We start from the raw sequence: 7,910 nt of genomic DNA on the forward strand, positions 1-7,910 counted from the left end.
TACTCAAAGGATACAAAATTATAGATTCGAAGGGGTACATGCACCTTGATGTTTATAGCAACATTATCAACAATAGCCAAACTATGGAGAGAGCCCAAATGTCCATCAATTGAAGAATAAAGAAAATGTGGTGTATATATACAATGGAAAATTACTCAATCATCTAAAGAATGAAATCTTGCCATTTGCAATGACATGGATGGAGCTAGAGTGTATTATGCTGATATAAGTCAGTCAGAGAAAGACAAATATCATATGATCTCACTCATATGTGGAATTTAAGAAACAAAATAGATGAACATATGGGAAGGGGGAAAGGAAAAAAGGGAGAGAGGGAAACAAACCATAGAGACACTTAACAACAGAGAACAAACTGAGGGTTGATGGAGGGAGGTGGGTGGGGCATGGGCTAGACAAGTGATGTGTATTAAAGAGGGCACTTGCTGTGATGAGCATTGGTGTTGTATGTAAGTGATGAATCACTGAATTCTATTCCAGAAATCAATATTGCACTATATGTTCACTAATTAAAATTTACATTTAAAAAAGACCTGCTATGTGGCCATAGGATTGACAACAGACCCAATATGACTGGCCGTTCATGTATCTGCCACACAGAGGAGCGAGAGCCCCACAAAGTTACAGAGATCAGTAAGGAATAGCAAAGACAAGACTGAGAACAGCTGGGTTTGGATTTCCTGGAAATCCTGGGACAGAGGCCAAGACAGAATGCAGGGAGCAAAGTTGAGTGGTTGTTAGATCAACAAGCCCATGATGAGCTGCCCAAGGGTCAGTGTCCATGAGCCAGGCGCGGACACAGCAGAGGCTGGGGGTGGGAGAGAGCTGTCTGGGAGATCCGGTAAAGCTCCTGAGCACTTACCCTTTCAATCAATTTCACTGATATTTATTGAGTATCTACAATGTGTCAGATACTGTCTAGGTGGGGGATATAGAAATAAATGCATCAGACAAAAAAAAAGTAGCTAGTTGAATGTATCAAAGATGCTCAATAAACATTGTTGAATAAAATGATTTTTGAGTTCTCTTTGTGAACCACTAAATTAAGAACCAGGTTCTTAATGTCTCATTATGACAATACTAGTGATTATGATGATGGCCTTTGAACTTTGTCATCCTTCCTTTTATGGGGTTTGGGCTGGAGGGAGCCATGACTACCCCATAAATGCTGGATTGTGCCCCCCCCCCATTCCTATGTTGAAGTCCTAATCCCCACTGTGACTATTTGGAGACAAGGCCATTAGGGAGGTAATTAAGGTTAAATGAAGTCACTAAGAGTGGGACCCTAATCCAATAGTCTGGTGTCCTTATAGGAAGATGAAGTGACACCAGGAGTGCACATGCACAGAGGAAGGCCATGTGAGGACACGAAAAGGAGGCTCTATATAAGTCAGAAAGAGAGGTCTCACCAGAAACTGACCCTGCTAGATGTTAGTCTTGGATTTCCAGGCTCCAGAGCTGTGAGAAAATTCATTTCTGTTTAATCTACCCAGTGTGTGATATTTTGTTATGGCAGCTGGAGCAGACTAAGACTGTGGCCTTGAGTCTTTGGAATAAAAAAAAAAAAAAAAAACCTTGTTTCCTTTTAGTTTTTAAGTCCTCTGTCTTAAAATTATTTCACTTGTGGTAACCCAGATCTCATTGATAAATCCCCATCCCACTTCCACTCTATGCCTTTTATCCCTGAGTAGAAGTTTGGAAAGGAGGAAGGACATGTTTTTTCAGTCCCTGTGATGATTATTATGTGTCAACTTTACTGGGTCATAGGATTCCCAGATATTTGGTCAGAAAATTATTATGGGTGTGTCTGCAAGGGAATTTCTGAATGAGATTAACATGTGAATCGGTAGACTGAGTAAAGCAGACTGCCCTTGATAATGTGGTGGGTTTCACCCAATCAAATGAAGACTTGAAGAGAACAGAAAGCTAAGTAAGAGAGAACATCTGCCTACCTGACTGCTGGGCCAGGACATTAGTCTCTTGCCCTTGGACTAAAACTATACCATCAGCCCTCCTGGGTCTCCAGCTTGCTGACTGCAGATCTTGGGACCTGTCAGCTCACATAATCTTGTGAGCCAATTCCTTAAGTAAATACTTCTCTCTCTCTCTCTCCCTCTTGATAAAAATGATAACAAAAATACTAGTGATTATATTTATATTTATGAGAAAACAAGTTCCTATTCAGTGTAATTTAGGCCTCATAAAGAAATTACTCCACATCCCCGTTACTACATATAAGTGTATTTCTTGTATGAATTTTTGGGCTGTGAAGTCACATTCTCAAATATAATCATTATTGTGATAGCCTAAAAAGTTGAGCCACATCAATATGAGTAGGAGGTAAGGTAATTTCTATCAGTCACCCAAGAGAAGAGTTAGTCTTCATGATATTTATATATTTATTATTTATATAATATTTATTTACACTTACATCTAATATTTGCTGACACTGAGTACTTTCTATGTGCCGAACACTATGCTAAGGACTTATCTCTTTTATTCCTTACCACAAACTTCTGAAATTAAAAATTTTATTATCCCATTTTACAGATGAAGAATCTGACTTAGAAATGTTAATGTCAATCGTGGGGTGCCTGGGTGGCTCAGTCGCTAAAGCATCGGACTTTTGGTTTCAGCTCAGGTCATGATCTCAGGTTCGTGGGATTGAGCCCCGCGTTGGGCTCTTTGCTCATTGGGAGTCTGCTTGAGATTCTCTCTCTCTTTCTGCCCCTCCCCCCCTCAAATAAATAAATTAATAATAATAAAAAAAAGAAATGTTAACTGAATCCTGATCACAACTGTTAAGAGGTAGAGCTGGGGTTTGTACTCAGGGAGTCTGGTACTAAAGGCTAAGCTCAAATGTTCCATCATTACCTATAAACTGGAATTGGAAGGGCAAACTGCAGGTAGAGAGGACTTCTCATTCTCTTAGCTTAGACTTTGAGAGTCCACATATCTAGGTTGGTGCTCCCAGGGGTTATGTATTAAAGATGGAGTTCCCATGTGGAGGAAGACTGGGAACCCAGAGGAAGAGATATAAAAAAAGATCTGTTAATTTCCAGGCACCTACACTGATGTGAGACTACAAATTCCAGAGAGAAGATTAGATTTTATCATCAGATTATCTAAATTTAGGTATTCACCATATTTACTTAACTTTGGTTATCCTCTAGCCTTCAGTACACTTGCACATACATATTAATAGTCCAAGCCGTTTCTCCTCTGCTGCCTGGTACTAAAAGAAGGATGGGAATCTTTGGCCACAGTAATCACAGATGAAGTGGGTCCCTTTGAGGTCTGCATGGTTGCAGCCACCATAATCATCAAGAGACCATCAAGAAGGTGAGTCTCAGGATAAATTTGGAGTCACACAATCCAGCTTACCTTCTCCCGGGCAAGTCTCCTTTCAAAATCAACCTTAGAGTCTGGGTTGTTTTGTTTTAAGCTGGGGAAGGCAGTATTTTCCTCTTGGCCCTGATTCTTCCCCTGCTCACACTTCTCCCAACTGGTTGATACCAGAAATAGCACCTTTCAGTGTATCATCTCCATAACTTTAGCTTTTAATCCCTGTTAAACTTAGCTCTCCTGGGAGTGGGCAGCCTTTTAGGCTAACATCAGCCAGCCACATAGAATTCAGCAGAAAGATGAGGCAGTGAGAATGTGAGGCAGTGGGCACTTAGGCCTGGGGGTCAAAGACAGACTAGCAAATTGCAAAGAACACTGAGGTTGGGGAACTAAGAAAAACTAATGTCCCTCACAAGTGGGTTCAAGCTGATTAGAGGCCAATGTGGAAGCCCTTACCCTCATTGCAGCTAAGGTTCTGTTAGAGATCAGGTAACCACTTTCTCAGCTGCCAGCCCCTAAAAAAGCATCAACAGATCTGTGTGGGATAAAGTGGCACCATAGGAAAGATAAGGCAGTTGAGTCATTACCTTCTTGAGTCTTACCTTCTTGAGTCTTAACTATAGACTATTCTGTCTATAGTTAATTCTTTACTTGTTAGATAGTTAATTCTTTACTTGTTAGCCTCCTGTTGGACACTGAAACAATTAGTTATCTCTTTTTTTTGTCCAGTTATTTCACATATTGCCATGAGTATTGCAAAGTGATCCAATCTCTCTGGACCACACCCTGGCAGTATGTTAAAAGAGCTGGAAACCTGTTCTCACCACTGACGTTAAAATTGACTTTGGAAAATTATCCCAAGAAAATAACAGACAAGGAAAATAATAGTACTGTCACGTGGCATTTTCATACGCATCCGTTTAGAGCTGCTATTCATATTAGCAAAAAAGTCAGAAAGAACTGAAATGGCCAACATATTAATAGGAAGGAATACGGGGCACCTGGGTGGCTCAGTCGGTGAAGCGTCTGCCTTCAGCTCAGGTCATGATCCCAGAGTCCTGGGATCAAGCCCTGCGTCGGGCTCCTTGCTCAGCAGGGGTCTGCTTCTCCCTCTCCCTCTGTGCTTGCTCTCTCTCTCTCTCTCTTTCAAGTAAATAAATAAAATCTTAAAAAAAAAAATAGGAAGGAATACTATATGGCTACTAATGTACAGCAGTGGATTGAATTGTGGTCCCCAAAAGACATGTCCACTCGGAACCTCACACTGTTATTTGGGATACCAGTCTTTTTAGATGCAATTAAGATGTATCAAGATGCGATCATCTGGATTAGGGTGGGTCCTAAATTCAATGACAAGTTCCCTTATAAGCATCAGAAAAGAAGATAGAAACACAGAAGGCCAAATGAAAATGGAGGCAGAGATGGGAGTTATGCTGCCCCAAAGCAGTGAATATGAGGAGCCACTCATTTCTCCAGAAAGGGATTCTCTAGTGTCGTCTATGCTTTTTTCAAGCCCAGGTAGTATCTTTATAATCATTATTCTGAACTCTAGTTCCGACATCTTACTTATATCCATACTAATTAGGTCCCTAGCAGTCAGTACTGTCTCTTGTTCTCTTTTTTGGGGCGAGTTTTTCAATCTTGTCATTCTTGCAGAAAGTGGTCCCTTTTCTATTTGTAGAATTGCAGCAATTATCTTAGAGCTCCGGTTAAATTCACAGGTGTTCAGAATGATTTGATAGCTATCTAGCTGAATTCCAGAGGCCAGACAAAACTAAGGTCCCCTACTCCTCCACCATCTTCCTCCCTCTCCATGTGAGGAGCCACTCAGACCTGAAAAAGGCAAGGAAGGATTCTCTCCTACAGCTTTCAGAGACAGATGCCTTAATTTTGGACTCCTGGTCTCCAGAGCTATGAGAGAATAAAGTTCTGTTGTTTTAAGCTACCCAGTTTGTGGTAATCTGTGACAGCCACCCTAGGGAACAAACACAGATGGAAAGGAAGTAGATAATGTTGGAAACTGAGTAGATGATAATATTAAATGAAAAAGCTGCAGAACTCAAAGTAGTCCGTATGTGCTTGTGATAAACAAATATGAATGTATATCACAGAGAAGATTTAGACTAATTTTCATGGGTATTTTTTAGTAAAGTTGTTTGAATAAATAGAAAATATTTGATATGTTAAAAATATAATAAGTAATATGGACTGTTAGGAGCACCTGGGTGGCTCAGTCGTTAAGCGTCTGCCTTTGGCTCAAGTCATGATCCCAGGGTCCTGGGATCGAGCCCCGCATTGGGCTCCCTGCTCGGTGGGAAGCCTGCTTCTCCCTCTCCATCTGCATCTCCCCCTGCTTGCGTTCCCTCTTTCACTATGTCCCTCTCTGTCAAATAAATAAATAAAATCTTAAAAAAAAAAACAAAACCTAAAAATAAAGTCCATTCCATGTAGCACCAGAGCCAGGTTAGGACCCAGGCTATTTTTCACTCCAGTCAATTTGATTTTTGGTTTTTGACCCCAGTAATATTGCCTCATGAATCCATTTTTAAAACTCAAGTACCCACCAAAACCTTATCCACCTGTACCTGCTTCCCTGTCATGGACTCTTGTTTATAAAGTAGATTTACCCCTCTTGGTCCAGATGCCCCAGCCTTTGTCTTTAGCCAAACAAAATATTCTCTCACAAAAGGAACCCTTGTGCACTGTTGGTGGGAACATAAACTGGTGCAACCACTATGGAAAATAGTATGGAGGTTCCTCAAAAAATTAAAAACAGAATTACCATGTGATCCAGTAATTCTACTACTGGGTATTTACCCAAACAAATGAAAATACTAATTTGAAAAAGATGTATGTACCCCTATGTTTATTGCAGCATTATTTATAATAGCCAAGATAATGGAAACAACCCAAGTATCCAACAATAGATGAATGATAAAAGAAGATGTGGTATATATACATACATACATACATACATACATAATGCAATGGAATATTACTCAGCCATAAAAAAGAATGAGATCTTGCCATTTGTGACAACATGGATGGACCTAGAGTGATTTCATTTATATGTGGAATCTAAAAAACAAAACAAATGAATAAACAAAAAGCAGAAACAGACCCATAAATACAGAGGACAAACTGATGGTTGCCAGAGGGAAGGGGAGTGAGGAGAGGGGCAAAATAGATGAAGGAGAGTGGGAGATATAGGTTTTCAGTTATGGAATAAGTCATGGGAATAAAAAGTACAGCATAGGGAATATAGTCAATGGTATTGAATAGCATTGTGTGGTGACAGATGGTAACTACATTTGTGGTGAGCACAGCATAACCATAGCATAAGCTGTCAAATCACTATGTTGTACACCTGAAACTCATATAACATTGTGTGTCACCTATACTTCAATTAAAAAGAAAATGGAAATATGGACACTGGGGAAGGTATGTGTTCTGGTAAGCGCTGTGAATTGTGCAAGACTGTTGAATCTCAGATCTGTACCTCTGAAACAAATAATGCAATATATGTTAAGAAAGAAAAAAAGAAGAAGAAGAATGTAGCAGGAGGGGAAGAATGAAGGGGGGGAAATCGGAGGGGGAGAAGAACCATGAGAGACGATGGACTCTGAAAAACAAACTGAGGGTTCTAGAGGGGAGGGGGGTGGGAGGATGGGTTAGCCTGGTGATGGGTATTGAGGAGGGCACGTTCTGCATGGAGCACTGGGTGTTATGTACAAACAATGAATCATGGAACACTATATCTAAAACTAATGATGTAATGTATGGGGATTAACATAACAATAAAAAAATTAAAAAATAAATAAATAAATAAATAAATAAAAAGAAAATGGAAATATATATATGTATATATATATAGTACTAGTTTGAAAAAAAAATTCACTCACAAACTCAATTACCTCCTCACTCACCAGTCCTCACTCTCCTAAGTAAAGGTAAGGCAGACAGCATATTATTTTTTTCCCTATTACCTGATTATTTTAAATAGTTCAGAGAAAGTGTTAATTTGTAGTTGCCTATGTAACTATACACAGTTCTCTAGTGGATCATTTAAGTCTTACTTAATTCAACTAAATGGGCCTATATGAAAAGTCTATTTAGCCTTCCTATTTCATGCATCTATTTCAAATATTTTCTCTTTTTAAAAGATTTTATTTATTTATTTATTTATTTATTTGAGAGGGAGAGAGAGAGAGCAGGAGCAGAAGACCAGGGGGAGGGAGAAGCAGACTCCCCACTGAGCAGGGAGCCTGACACAGGACTCAATCCCAGGACGCCAGGATCACGACCCAAGCTCAAAAATTTTCAACCTATTTTAATAAAAAGACTTAACCATCCTATTTTATAATATTAAATATTATGTAGTGTTTTCAGTACTCCACCCCATGTATAACACTTAATACTTTTCACAGTTTTTATAGACTTTTGATCACTTGAAACAAAATATTATAAGGCAGGTAATTTTTATCGCCATCTTTGAAGTGAGAAAATTGTGACCCAAGATTAAGTGATTTTTGCAGTTATAGAGCAAG

Source organism: Phoca vitulina, unplaced genomic scaffold, assembly GCF_004348235.1.
Source record: "Phoca vitulina isolate PV1807 unplaced genomic scaffold, GSC_HSeal_1.0 scaffold59, whole genome shotgun sequence".
In the NCBI taxonomy this organism is placed as follows: Eukaryota; Metazoa; Chordata; class Mammalia; order Carnivora; family Phocidae; genus Phoca; species Phoca vitulina.